At 44.5% G+C, this 13,980-nt stretch overlaps 1 protein-coding gene and 1 pseudogene across 1 annotated transcript in view; both read right to left on the bottom strand.

Moving 5' to 3' along the window:
• LOC128590623 (sterol 26-hydroxylase, mitochondrial) overlaps nucleotides 1-13,980 on the bottom strand; it is a 46,052-nt gene that overhangs the window by 21,655 nt on the left and 10,417 nt on the right. The window lies entirely within an intron of this gene.
• On the bottom strand, nucleotides 1,144-2,082 carry LOC128590649 (pleckstrin homology domain-containing family O member 2-like; annotated as a pseudogene).

The following is a 13,980-nucleotide window of genomic DNA, read 5'->3' as shown; positions in this document are numbered from 1 at the left end:
GCTAGTGGTAATGGGTCTTTGCATCCACAAAGAAACAGTCGTTGATCCGAGATGTGTTTCCATCATCTGACAAACACCCTTGATGGCAATAGAAGAAAACTATGACTTCCCATGAGACTGCTATAACCCCAGCCTGGATTTGTAATGGAAAATGAGTACTCAAATGATGAACTAGCCATTAGGGTCAGATCAACTGGTTTGTTCAATGGGTACCACCAATCGTCCTCCAGGATTTGGGGGATGATTAAATCTTCTCTTACATCCCAGAGATAGAATCTGGAAAACACAGGACAACATAAATGCCCTTCAGTCTTAGAAGGGTCTTATGAAATTCGTATGTTGAAGTCTTTTTTTTTTTTTTTTTTGAGACAGACTCTTGCTCTGTTGCCCTGGGTAGAGAATACAGTAGCTCACTGCAGCCTCTATCTCCTGGTCACAAGTGCTCCCCCTGCCTCAGCCTCCTAAGTAGCTGGGATTACAGGTGCCACCACCACACCTGGAGAATTTTTTCAATTTTTTTCTAGACCCAGGGTCTTGCTATTGCCCAGACTGGTCTGGAACTCCTGGACTCAAGCAATCCCTCCCACCTAGGCCTCCCAAAGTGCTAGGATTACAGGAGTAAGCCACTGTGCTCAGCCTCATGTGTTGAAATCTTAACCCGCAGTACATAAGATTGTGACCTTATTTGGAGATAGGTTCTTTATAGACATAATCAAATTAAAATTCATGCCTACTTCATTCACACACACACCCCAATCACAAGAAAGAGGGTGAGCACAGTACAGTAAGATTTTTTTTTTTTTTTTTTAAGAGACAGAGTCTTGGGCGGCGCCTGTGGCTCAGTGAGTAGGGCGCCAGCCCCATATGCCGAGGGTGGCGGGTTCAAACCCAGCCCCGGCCAAACTGCAACCAAAACATAGCCGGGCGTTGTGGTGGGCGCCTGTAGTCCCAGCTGCTCGGGAGGCTGAGGCAAGAGAATCGCGTTAAGCTCAAGAGTTAGAGGTTGCTGTGAGCTGTGTGACGCCACGGCACTCTACCTGAGGGCGGTACACTGAGACTCTGTCTCTACAAAAAAAAAAAAAAAAAAGAGACAGAGTCTTGCTCTGTCACCCAGTTGAGAGTGCAGTGACATGATCATAGCTCACTGCTGCCTTGAACTCCTTTGCTCCATTGCTGTTCTTGCCTCAGCCTCCTAAGTGGCTGGGACTACAGATGTGCTTCACTACACTCAACTACAATAAGCTATTCTGGGGGAGAGAGAGACACCGCTCATCCTCATCCTCAGGCGCGGGCCCCAGCAGTGCCTTTACCTCTTCCAGCAGCGCTCGGGCGCTGTATTTGGACTTGTACGGTTCCTTCTCTGGGGTTTTCTGCAACTCTACCCGTGAGAGCGCCAGCGCCGCCTCGAATTTCTCACAGACTTCTGCCCACGGAGCGTTAGCCATAGCGGCCTCTACTACCTAGGTTTCCTCAATGCGTGCAATCCGGACTCCCGCCTTCCTTCTCCTTCAGGTGGATTCCTGTTGGTGGCCGGCGCCGCTGGTCTGCCCGCACATGGTCCCGGGTCACATGTTCTAGGGCACAGCTTTTGTCTACCTTTACCTCGTCAAAAGCCTTGTTCTTGCCTGGGTCGATCCCTTCATTGAGGGCTTTTATCGAGGAATCCTTCTCCTCCCCACGGGGTGCCTGGAATTTGATGTCATTGACCTTGTTCCCTGGGGATCGAAGCAGAATAGATGGGTGTTTCCGCTTGAGGAGGACACGAAGGTCCTGGCACTTCTCATAGCTTCCCAGCTCCACCGTCTCTACACACTTCTGCTCATCCTCGTTCTCACAGACCAGCAGCTGGGCCTGGCAGAGCTGCAGATATGGGTCTTTCCAGAAATCCAGGAGGCCCTCACTGCTCTTCTTGATCCAGCCAGCCTTGTCTGCCCTCTGTGCTCCTCAAGGCTTCTCACCTCCATCCTTTACACCCTCCTCCTCCATGGCGAGTCCTCTGCCTCCCGCTGCTATGCCGCTCACTCCCGGCACCGTGCGGGCTGGGCCACCTCCATCTACTCCCCGCCCTGCGGTGGCTCTCTGTGAGCATTACAATTTTATTTTATTTATTTATTTTTTTTTTGTAGAGACAGAGTCTCACTGTACCGCCCTCGGGTAGAGTGCCGTGGCGTCACACAGCTCACAGCAACCTCTAATTCCTGGGCTTCCGCGATTCTCTTGCCTCAGCCTCCGAGTAGCTGGGACTACAGGCGTCCGCCACAACGCCCGGCTATTTTTTTTTGTTGTTGTTGCAGTTTGGCCGGGGCTGGGTTTGAACCCGCCACCCGCGGCATATGGGGCCGGCGCCCTACTCGCTGAGCCACAGGCGCCGCCCAGCATTACAATTTTAATACAGTTTTTCCTTTCTTAAAATGTGTACACATTTTATTGGCACCCTCTGTGTGTGTATGTGTGTAGTAACAACATCTAAGATGGTCTCCAGGTGGCCTACACATCTGGGGGTGGGAGATGTTCTAGGATGATAACAACATATACAAGGAAGAAACTACCTAGCCACCTAAGGACAAACCAGAGTGCACTCAAAGGTAAAGACTGGGAAAAAGGGTGAAGTGATGGCTATAGGGGCTGGTCATTTTAATTACATGGCTGTGGAAGGAGAATAAAACTCTGGTTTGTGGGACATTGGGGTCAACCAAGGGGGTCAGGAGTGGAGGAGGGAACTATTGTCTTGCTCTCTCTCAGCTTTCCTCTTCAGCTCTTATCTAACCCAGGCTGCTGTTACCACCTTCAACTTGATGACTGCTAACAAGGATTCTAAATCTAATATCTCTTAGAAACTTCCCAACAGCCACAGATTTCAGAAAGGATAAGACTCCTCTAAAGACAACAGAACAAGATTACTTTCTAGACACAGATTTGGAGAGCCACCATCTTGTGGGAGCAAAACCAACAATTTCTAGAACATACAAGGCCTGATCTTTGTGGTGGACAGCAATGACCAAAAGCACGTGAACGAGGCCCAGTAGGAGCTCATGCAGATGCTGGCTGAGGATGAGCTCAAAGTCTTCCTGGTGTTCGCCAGCAGGCAGGACCTGCCCAACACCAAGAATGTGGCCAAGATCACAGACAAGCTGGGACTGCACTCCCTTCACCACAGGAACTGGTACATTCAGGGCACCTGCTCCATCAGTGAGGATGGGCTCTATGAAGGACTAGACTGGCTGTCCAATCAGCTCCAGAACCAGAAGTGAATGGACACCCCCCCCTTCCACCCTGTGCTTCACTCTCATGTGGCAAACATGTGACTCTGTGGTCTGAGTGCCAGAAGCTGTCTCCATGGTTTTGTTACAATATGCATTGCACCATGTTGTAAATGTGGCAGACGCAGACTGCAACCAGGTTTTTTATTTAATGTAAATACTTTTTGTTTCCAGTGAGGCAGTTTCTGGTACTCCTATGCAATATTGCTCAATTTTTTCTATTGTAAAAAGGAAAATCAACTCACTGTTCAGTGCTGAGAGGGGTTTAGGGCTACAGGCACCTGGCCATCAGGAGCCACTGTGGAAGCCAGGCCCTCCTATCTGGAGGGCTATGTTGAGATCTATGCAGGTGGTTGCTTTTCAACGCATACTTAGTGCATATTTATTTATTTTTGAGACAGAGTCTCACTATGTCGCCCTTCATAGAGTGCCATGGTGTCACAGTTCACAGCAAACTCAAACTCTTGGGCTTAAGCGATTCTCTTGTTTCAGCCTCCCAAGTCCTCCTGGGAGTATAGGCGCCTGCCACAACACCTGGCTACTTTTTTGTTGCAGTTGTCATTGTTTAGCTGGTCCATGCTGGATTTGAACCCGCCTGCCTTGATGTATGTGGCCAGCGCCCTAACCACTGAGCTACAGGCGCCAAGGCCTCAGCGCATTTTTTAAATAGCTAAAACCCTAGATACAGATTTGGTCTCTGTGGTCTCATCCCATCATTGCCAACCTCTTTTACACATTTGACACAGGTTGCACCAAATTCTTCAGCATGAGTGGTAATAGAGGGATTGCCCTGGACTTCCTGTGGGCCAACTAAGGAGGTATGTGTGGCTGCTGACAGCTCTCATTATACTCACATGGGGAAGCCTGGCTGCAGTCTGTCCGCCAAGTAGGCCTTATTAACCTACAAGGAGTCATAATTGTGTACCTAAGACAAAAGATCTGGTACATGCCTCTAACAATAAAATTAAGAGTTATCTGTAGAGGAGAAAAAGAGTAAAAACCGACCTAACAGGTACAGTGAACACTATTTAGGAGATGCGCACACTCATAGCCCTGACTAAAGCATTATACAATGGCCCAGTGCATGTAGCATAGTAGTTACAGAGCTGGCCACATGTACCGAGGCTGGTGGGTGCAAACCCAACCTGGGCCAGCTAAACAACAATGACAACTGCAACAAAAAAAATAGCCAGGCATTGTGGCGGGCGCCTGTAGGTCCCAGCTACTTGGGAGGCAGGGCAAGAGAATCATGCAAGCCCAAGAGTTGGAGGTTGCTGTGAGCTGTGACACCATGGTACTTTACCGAGGGTGACATATGAGACTCTGTCTCAAAAAAAAAAAAAGTCCTGACATATTAAATTTTAAAAATTTATTTCCGCATCAGTTAAAGAAATCATATTATACTTTATCACAAAGGCGCTTGTCAGTTAGCCTATGTTTTTAAGAGTAGATAACCCAAGAGAGGCTCTGGCTTCCAGTAACTAAGTTATAGATATGGTGCTTAGAAGGCACTAATCCATATTCAAGGCAAGGGGTCATAAACTGGGGTATGCACAGGCTAGAAGGAAGTTAGAGAGGAGAGCTGAAGTTGTACATAAACTCAATTTTTGCTGTACATAAGTGTCACAGCTTTCAGATTTTTGAACAGTAGGGAACTCAAACAAATTTAGGAAACTCAGCTCCGAGTTGTGGATACCTTGAAAACTCAAAAGTTGACACTGAGCCAAAAAGTGGGAAAAACCCAAATATCTAATGGATGAATAATACACAAACTGTGGTACAGCTCTACAACAGAATACTATTCAGCCACGAAAAGGAATGAAGCACTGACATAGACTACAACACTGAGGCCAGGCACGGTGGCTCATGCCTGTAATCCTACCATTCTGGAGGCCAAGGTGGGGGAGGATGACTTGAGCTCAGGAGTTCGAGACCATCTTGAGCAAAAGCAAGACCTTGTCTCTCTAAAATATATAGAAATTAGCTAGGTGTGGTGGTGCACACCTGTAGTTCCAGCTATTTGGAAGGCTGAGACAAGAGGATTGCTCCAACCCAGGAATTTTAGGTTGCAGTGAACTATGATGATGCCACTGCACTCTAGCTCAGGTGACAGAGAGAGACAGAAAGTCTCAAAAGCTAAAAACATCCTACAACATTGAGGAACCTTAAAACATTATGCTAAGTGAAAGAACCCTGTCACCAAAGACCACACATTGAATGATTCTATCCATATGCAGTGTCCGTAAGAGGCAAATCCACAGAGACAGAAAGTAGATTAGTGATCACCAGGGCCCAGCGCAGATGAGGAAATGAGGGTGACTGCTAAGGAATATCAGGTTTCTTTCTAGAATGACAGCTGTACAACTCTTAGTATATGCCAAAAAGCATTTCATTGTTAAATGGGTGAATTGTATGGTATACAATTAGATCTCGATAACAGAAAACAACAACAACAACAAAAAAACTCAGAACATTAAAATCACCTGAAATCCACCCCACCATTTGATACTACATTTTGATATTCTATTCTCCTACTTAGAGGCCTGCTAAGTTTCCTGTTGAGTAAGCTTAGGGAGACTCACGCATAGCAAACAACACAAAAATAAGCAAATAGCCCTGAGGACAAAAGTGAATTCACAAACACCAAGCACTGTTTTTGCCAATGTCAACAAATCAGCTCTAACAGCTGGCAGCCACCAGTTGGATGAACAAGAGGGACTAAGTTCAGGCAGAGGCCACTCTTCTGTGTTGACAGACATCAGAGAGAAGGCCCACTCGGGGTAAAGGTGAAGAGGAGCCCAGCTGGGATAGCCCCTGTGCCAGTGTAGTCAAAGTGTCATCAGGAGTCAATCCCAACCTCCTCACACAAGTGGAATTCACATTTCCAAGTGACAGGAGGTGGTAAATAATTAGCAGCATCCCCAGATTCTCCTTGTTCCACACTTTGCCTTTAATGATCTTCTCTAAGATCTGACCAAGATCTGACCACTTGGGCTCACGATGGGCAGGAGTACTTATATATTTTGATTATGAATACTTTAATGTTGAAAATTCAAGAAAATAACACGTGAACACTCATGCACCCCACCCTTCAGAATTAAGAAATGTTCATATGTGTCATGTTTGCTTCATAGTTTTGTTTTGTTTTTTTCAATTTGGCCGGGGCTGCGTTCGAACCCGCCACCCTCAGTATATGGGGCCAGTGCCCTACTCACTGAGCCACAGGCACTGCCCCATAGTTTTCTTAATGAAAAATTTCAAATGCAAACTCCCCTTCTTGGCTCTCTCCAGTCTCTTATGCCGCCTCCCCAGAGCAAGCGCTACCTTGAATTTGAAGTGAAGCCTTCATGTCAATGTTAGACATAATTTTAACATACGTATACAAATGTATGTATGTATCCATTGGTAACCCATAATAATTTTGTGTGGTTTCTAGTTTATAAAAATGATATTCTATAGTACATATCATTCTGATCTCAACTCTGCCTTTGAGTTATCCATATGGATACATAAAGAGCTTATGCATTCACAATGACATTGTATCTCATTATGTGAACATATATGATTTATTTATCCTGTTAATAGGCATTTAACATGATTCTGAATTTACAAACAAAGCTCAAAAATATATTTTTGTGGATGTGAGCAGCTATTACTTTAATCATCAGAAAAAGGTCTGTTTTAATGCAAGAAGACAGAACTGTCGTAAGTTACAAAAACACATACCAGAGAATTACATACTAAGAATTTCCCTCTGTTTTTGCAATCTAGAGAAACAATAGATTGGGGGTAGAGGAAGATCTAATAGTAGTCCAAGTAAAGCTTTTCCTACATGCAGCTCCCACAAAATCCAGAGGCAAAACCAAGCACACCTCTGTCTACAAGTCAGAACTGGCTGGAAAGAACAATGACAGTAGGCCAGGAATAGGAGTGGATGATCAGCAAGGGATGCAGGGCTGAAAAAAGGAAGAAGAGGCAGATATCAAAAAGTGAAGACCCAGAACCAAAGAGGGCTACAAAATAGAAAAGAATGTCAAAAGATTCAAAAATATTATGTTGGAGAAGGATGCATTTGGTCAGCCATCATTTTATCTCCTGCTCTCGATTCTTTTCCTGTTGCTATTTTTTAAAATTATAAAAGGTAGGGCAGTGCCTTGGCTCAGTGAGTAAGGCACTGGCCCCATATACCAAGGGTGGCAGGTTCAAACCTGTACCCGGCCAAACTGCAACAAAAAAATAGTTGGGCATGGTGGCTGGCGCCTGTAGTTGCACCTACTCCGGAGGCTTAGGCAAGAGAATCGCCTAAGCCCAAGAGCTGGAGGTTGCTGTGAGCTGTGATGCCACGGTACTCTACAGAGGGTGACAAAATGAGACTCTTGCCTCTAAAAAAAAAAAATTGTAAAAGGTAATAAATAGGGGGGAAGGAGACAAGATGGCTGACTGAAGCCAGCTTTCCACAGAGGCTCCCGTTCAGAAGGAGAGTTAAAGGACAAAAATTCAGCAAGTAACCTGGTGGATTTGAGCTGTACTAAGAAAGAAGGTTGTAGAACGCACGTCAACCCCGCTGAGGCGAGCTGCGACCACAAGGATACAAACAAAAGGTACAAAATCCATCACCAAGCGGACGGGAGTCCCCTCCCCCATGAGAACGGCTCAAAGTGCCCCACAAACAACCAGGCAGAGTTCAAAGGTCCTCCCACTCCACTCCACGGGAGAGACCCTCTAAAAACTGGACCTACCTCCCCTACTAGGGTGCCACGGCGTCCTCCTGCCAGGCATAAAACTGTATAAACTGTATATAGTCTCTACCTGGAATTCTGAGCTCCCAGCGCTCCTCTTCGCTCACACTGGGGTCTGGAGGCCAGTCCCGGTCTGTCGGCCAAGAGGGGACTGCACCAGAGTGGCAGTTCCCTGAGGCACAGTGCGACAGCCGTCTTTTGGTGACAATACGGCCAGGCATAAAACTGTGTAAAGCTGTGTGTGTTCTCTGCCCGCAACCCCAGGCTTCCAGCGCTCCCCGCGCTCCCCTCTGCTCTCGCTCCAAGGTCTGGAGGCCTGTCCCCCAGGGGTCCAGACTCTTGGGCAATTGCTCGAGGGGTGTAGACAGTGCTGGGCTGCAGCCGGTCGCTGCAGACTCTGGGATACAGGAGCAGAGAGAGGACGGTTGGCCGGAGGGGAGCTACACCGGAGCAACGGTTGCCTAAGCCATAAGGCAGCAGCCCTCTTTTGCTAGCAATAGGGCTCACTACAGAATATTCTGAAGCCACACCCCCTGTCTCCCTGGGCAACCAGAGACTCTGAGTTTGCCTGAGGCAACTCCAACTTGCAAACCAGAGAAACTCCCAGGGCGGGGCTGACCCAGAGGTCCCTTTTACTAAACCTAAGACGCACCTGGCCCTCAGGGGCTCATCAGCCTATAGACAATACAAGAGCAAAGACAAGCTGATTTGGAACTCAATTCAGCTTCTCTTCTGCAGGGGAAACTCAGAGTTATTCTGTTCTGTTCTGTCAGTAACATTAATCAGGGGCGAGACTGGACCTGAGTGAAAACCCCTCAACCTTCATCTAGCGCCCGAGGTTGTCAGGCCTCCTCCTGCTGAAGAGAGGCAGAGCGCAGCGGCCTGGCAGACTTCCTTGTGATTCAGGCAGGTACAAACTCCTGGAGTACCGATTCACTACAGGCAACTGGGTCAGCCAACTGCAGGGCTATCAGTGACTGGGTGTGAAGTGGTACAAGGTGGGGAAGGAGGCAGCAACCTTCCCAGACTGATTTATAGACTGGGGGTTTCTCCTGACTCCACGCAGCACTGGAGCAAGCCACACCAGAGTAGTCACCAGACCCCTGTGATCCAGTTCCCAGAGACCTCTTAAACTCTCTCACCCGGGACAGGTGCAGACTGAGACAATTGATTTGGACATTTTTGAACTGAACCAATCACCTGAGGACAAGTCAGGTGGTGCCCTATGTGCACTGTGGTAGGAAGGTTTGATTTTTCTTTTCCAATTGTTTGCCGGTGGGGGGCGGGGTGACTTAATTGCTGATATTTCTCCACAGCTGAGACTTCAATCCAAAGTATCTGTTTCACTAGGGTGGAACAGAAACCAGCTGAAAACAAGGCAGAACCATTTAGCCCCACCACACCAGACAGGGCCCCAGTTTCTCAGGCCACAACACTGTACGGGCCCTCGACAAAGCCCCAGGGGAAAAAATCAGAGGGAGTAAAACAACCATGGGGCGGAATCAGCAGAAAAACTCTGGTAACATGAATAACCAGAATAGATCAACCCCCACAAGGAAAGATATGGCAGATGCAATTGAAGATCCCATTCATAAACAACTGGCTGAGATGTCAGAAATTGAATTCAGAATTTGGATTGCAGACAAGATTAACAAAGTGGAATTAGGAATTCGAGGAGAAATTCAAAAGTTGTCTCAAGAATTTAACGAATTTAAAGACAAAACCACCAAAGACTTAGACACACTGAAGCAAGAATTTGCAGCCCTCAAAGATATGAAAAATACAGTAGAATCCCTCAGTAACAGAATGGAGCGAGCAGAAGAAAGGATTTCTGACATCAAAGATAAAGCCTTTGAACACTCCCACACTCTCAAAGAGGAAGAGAAATGGAGAGCAAAAACGGATCACTCTCTCAGAGAGCTCTGGGATAATTCCAAGAAGGCGAATATCCGAATCACAGGAGTTCCAGAAGCAGATGAAGTGGCCTCGCTGGGCACAGAGGCCCTTCTGCATGAAATTATGAAAGAGAATTTTCCAGACATGCCTAGAGATTCTGAAATTCAGATAGCGGACAGCTTCAGAACCCCAGCACGACTCAACCCCAATAAGACATCCCCAAGGCATATCATAATTAACTTCACTAAAGTTAATATGAAGGAGAAAATCCTCAAAGCTGCCAGGAGAAAGAAAACCATTACCTTCAAAGGGAAGAATATTAGAATGACTGCAGATCTCTCTGCTGAAAATTTTCAAGCCAGAAGAGTGTGGTCACCGACTTTTAATCTCCTAAAGCAAAATAACTTTCAACCCCGGATCTTGTATCCAGCTAAACTGAGTTTCATTTATGATGGAGAAATTAAATACTTTAATGACATTCATATGTTGAAGAAATTTGCCATAACCAAACCAGCTCTTCAGGATATTCTCAGACCTATCCTCCATAATGACCAACCCAATCCTATACCACAAAAGTAAACTCACTCAGAAACTTCGGATCAAACTCCAATTTCCACACTGGTGAAAGGATTAAAAATGGCCACTGGACTTTTGAAAACCTCGATACCCAAAACTTCACCAGACTTATCAATATTCTCCATTAACGTGAACAGCTTAAACTGTCCTCTAAAGAGGCATAGGTTAGCTGACTGGATACAAAAACTCAGGCCAGATATCTGTTGCATACAAGAGTCACATCTTAACTTAAAAGACAAATACAGACTCAGGGTGAAAGGATGGTCGTCCGTATTTCAGGCAAATGGTAATCAGAAAAAAGCAGGTGTTGCAATTTTATTTGCAGATACAATAGGCTTTAAACCAACAAAAGTAAGGAAGGACAAGAATGGTCCTTCATATTTGTTAAGGGTAATACTCACTATGATGAGATCTCAATTATTAATATCTATGCACCCAACCAGAATGCACCTCAATTTATAAAAGAAACTCTAACAGACATGAGCAACTTGATTTCCTCCAGCTCCACAATCGTTGGAGATTTCAACACTCCTTTGGCAGTGTTGGATCGATCCTCCAACAAGAAGCCGAACAAAGAAATCTTAGATTTAAAACTAACCATCCAACATTTGGATTTAGCAGACATCTACAGAACATTTCATCCCAACAAAACTGAATACACATACTTCTCATCAGCCCATGGAACTTACTCCAAAATCGATCACATCTTAGGTCACAAGTCTAACCTCAGTAAATTTAAAGGAATAGAAATTATTCCATGCATCTTCTCGGACCACCATGGAATAAAACTTGAGCTGAGTAACAACAGGAATCTGCATACTCATACAAAAACATGGAAGTTTACCCTCAATGAATCCCCAACAATGAAAAAAAAAAAAAAAAACATGGAAGTTAAATAACCTTATGCTGAATGATAGCTGGGTCAGAGATGAGATTAAGAAAGAAATCACCAATTTTTTGGAACAAAACAACAATGAAGACACGAACTATCAGAACCTCTGGGACACCGCAAGGGCAGTTCTAAGAGGGAAATTTGTAGCACTGCAAGCCTTCCTCAAGAGAACGGAAAGAGAGGAAGTTAACAACTTAATGGGACATCTCAAGCAACTGGAAAAGGAAGAATATTCCAACCCCAAACCCAGTAGAAGAAAAGAAATAACCAAAATTAGAGCAGAATTAAATGAAATTGAAAACAAAAGAATAATACAACAGATCAATAAATCAAAAAGCTGGTTTTTCGAAAAGGTCAATAAAATAGATAAACCTTTGGCCAACCTAATCAGGAAAAAAAGAGTAAAATCTCTAATCTCATCAATCAGAAACAACAAAGAGGAAATAACAACAGACTCCTCAGAAATCCAAAAAATCCTTAATGAATATTACAAGAAACTTTATTCTCAGAAATATGAAAATCTGAAGGAAATTGACCAATACTTGGAAGCATGTCACCTTCCAAGACTTAGCCAGAATCAAGTGGAAATGTTGAACAGGCCCATATCAAGTTCGGAAATAGCATCAACCATACAAAACCTCCCTAAAAAGAAAACCCGGGGACCAGATGGTTTCACGTCTGAATCTACCAAACCTTTAAAGAGGAATTAGTACCTATATTACTCAACCTGTTCCAAAAGGTTGAAAAAGAAGGAAGACTACCCAACACATTCTATGAAGCAAACATCACCCTGATCCCCAAACCAGGGAAAGACCCAACAAGAAAAGAAAATTATAGACCGATATCACTAATGAATATAGATGCAAAAATATTCAATAAGATCCTAACAAACAGAATCCAGCAACACATCAAACAAATTATACATCATGACCAAGTCGGTTTTATCCCAGGATCTCAAGGCTGGTTCAATATACGTAAATCTATAAATGTAATCCAGCACATAAACAAATTAAAAAACAAAGACCATATGATTCTCTCAATCGATGCAGAAAAAGCTTTTGATAATATCCAGCATCCCTTCATGATCAGAACACTTAAGAAAATCGGTATAGAAGGGATATTTCTTAAACTGATAGAGACCATCTACAGCAAACTCACAGCCAATATCATATTGAATGGAGTTAAATTGAAATCATTTCCACTCAGATCAGGTACCAGACATGGCTGCCCATTGTCTCCATTGCTTTTCAACATTGTAATGGAAGTTTTAGCCACTGCAATTAGGGAAGAAAAGGCGATCAAGGGTATCCATATAGGGTCAGAAGAGATCAAACTTTCACTCTTCGTGGATGATATGATAGTATATCTGAAAAACATTAGGGACTCTACTACAAAACTCTTAGAAGTGATAAAGGAATACAGCAGCGTCTCAGGTCACAAAATCAACGTTCATAAATCGGTAGCCTTTATATATACCAAAAACAGTCAAGTTGAAAAAACAGTTAAGGACTCTATCCCATTCACAGTAGTGCCAAAGAAGATGAAATATTTGGGAATTTATCTAACAAAGGACGTGAAAGATCTCTACAAAGAGAACTATGAAACTCTAAGAAAAGAAATAGCTGAAAATATTAACAAATGGAAAAACATACCATGCTCATGGCTGGGAAGAATCAACATAGTTAAAATGTCTATACTACCCAGGGCGGCGCCTGTGGCTCAGTCGGTAGGGCGCCGGCCTCATATACCGAGGGTGACGGGTTCAAACCCGGCCCCGACCAAACTGCAACCAAAAAATAGCCAGGCGTTGTGGCGGGCACCTGTAGTCCCAGCTCCTTGGGAGGCTGAGGCAAGAGAATCACTGAAGCCCAGGAGTTGGAGGTTGCTGTGAGCTGTGTGAGGCCACGGCACTCTACCAAGGGCCATAAAGTGAGACTCTGTCTCTACCAAAAAAAAAAAAAAAAAAAGTCTATACTACCCAAAGCAATATATAATTTCAATGCAATCCCTATTAAAGCTCCACTGTCATACTTTAAAGATCTGGAAAAAACAATACTTCGTTTTATATGGAATCAGAAAAAACCTCGAATAGCCAAGACATTACTCAGAAATAAAAACAAAGCAGGAGGAATTACGCTACCAGACCTCAGACTATACTACAAATCAATAGTGATCAAAACAGCATGGTACTGGCACAAAAACAGAGAGGTAGATGTCTGGAATAGAATAGAGAATCAAGAGATGAATCCAGCTACCTACCATTATTTAATCTTTTACAAGCCAATTAAAAACATTCAGTGGGGAAAAGATTCCCTATTTAACAAATGGTGCTGGGTGAACTGGCTGGCAACCTGTAAAAGACTGAAAGTGGACCCACACCTTTCACCATTAACTAAGATAGACACTCACTGGATCAAAGATTTAAACTTAAGACATGAAACTATAAAAGTACTAGAGGAGAGTGCAGGGAAAACCCTTGAAGAAATCGGGATGGGCGAGTATTTTATGAGGAGGACCCCCCGGGCAATTGAAGCAGCTTCAAAAATACACTATTGGGACTTGATCAAACTAACAAGCTTCTGCACAGCCAAGAACACAGTAAGTAAAGCAAACAAAC

Source organism: Nycticebus coucang, chromosome 7 (genome assembly GCF_027406575.1).
Source record: "Nycticebus coucang isolate mNycCou1 chromosome 7, mNycCou1.pri, whole genome shotgun sequence".
NCBI classification, from domain to species: Eukaryota; Metazoa; Chordata; class Mammalia; order Primates; family Lorisidae; genus Nycticebus; species Nycticebus coucang.
The sequence above is the reverse complement of the archived record's forward strand: the minus strand, read 5'-3'. Positions and strand labels throughout refer to the sequence as shown.